Genomic DNA, 1,382 nt, shown 5'->3' on the forward strand with positions numbered 1-1,382 from the left:
CAACAGGAAAGCGGTGATAGTGATGCGTTCACGGACAGTGTCAGCCTCAGACATTTTCCAAAGTGCGCACTTACCAGAATGAGGGAAGCCACAGTTAACTGCGCTGAATATCAACGTGCAATATTTCTTTTAAAAAGTCACCACCGAATCAACACAATCAAACCTTTTAAATAAAATGAAACATAGTTTTATGAGAAATGTGCAACATATTCCAGCGTTGTCCTGGTTTAAAATGAAACCTGTTGCTCCTCTTCTCTCCATCATGTAACATCAAACCGTGATCTGTTTGTTGCGGTTAATTGTGTAATAAAACTTTTCCAGGCGGTTTTAAATAAATCTTCGTCCACAAATTTTGAACCCACATTGCTAATAATGCATTTTACGATCGGTTCCTCAACGCAACATTAAAGATGTTTAAAGGAACAGTCCCTCACCCCAACAACAAATACAAGGTAAAAATACAATTTATTTATTTCAAATTGATTTCACAATTAAGCTGTTTGATGAAATGCATAGAATATAAATATATTTTTTTTTGTGTTTGTTTATTGTCAACAAAATAAAAATAAAACCCAACATAAATCACCATTCAGACAGTGTGCTCATTTTCTCACTGTTTTTATCACTTAATTCAAGATTTCATCCATCCATTCAGTATCTACAAGATCTCAGTACGTCTTTTGTTTCTTTTTTAGTTATCTTGTTTTGGCAGCTAATAGAGTCAGTAGGTCGGCCCATTTTCATGCTCCAGAAGTGCAAAGTGTCAATAAATATTATTATACTGAGCAGGCTGCAAAATATATGAGAAGATAGATTGGAAAAAACAAAAATGGTTTGGGAATCTGAAACTGCAGCACAGTGGGGAGACACTGACTCTACAAGCAATGGGATTGAAGAGTTTGGACTAAATTGCTGGTTTGAGTAACTTTGAGAAAGAGATCCATTGTCAGATTTAGAAAAATACAAATTTACAAAAAAAATTTGCTTCAGGAGGAAAAAACTTGGATTTTAACTAATGTGTTGTTACACTTACTCAAGAGTTTGGCACAATTTTCCTACCAAGTCAAAGCTGGACAGTAAGGACAAAGATCGAGGTTTCTGTTTTAACAATATTTGGAATTACACATTCTATTCCACAGTTTTGCAGTTTAAATTAATCAACCAGGTGGTTGATTAAGCTACTTGCTTAAGGTGAATAATTTTTTTCTTCTGAACCATTTCTCCAAACGGTAGTGGGAAGTTTCACTTTTCAACACCAGTTCCCAGTTTGTACAAAAAATAACTGAAAGGTCTGGCAGTGTAGGAGTTTTGTACCAATGGAGGTTTTGAATAACAAATGTGTGTATACCCATGCCATGAGTTTTTAATCAGTAAAGGGACAG

The sequence above is a fragment of the Xiphophorus hellerii genome, chromosome 20 (genome assembly GCF_003331165.1).
Source record: "Xiphophorus hellerii strain 12219 chromosome 20, Xiphophorus_hellerii-4.1, whole genome shotgun sequence".
In the NCBI taxonomy this organism is placed as follows: domain Eukaryota; kingdom Metazoa; phylum Chordata; class Actinopteri; order Cyprinodontiformes; family Poeciliidae; genus Xiphophorus; species Xiphophorus hellerii.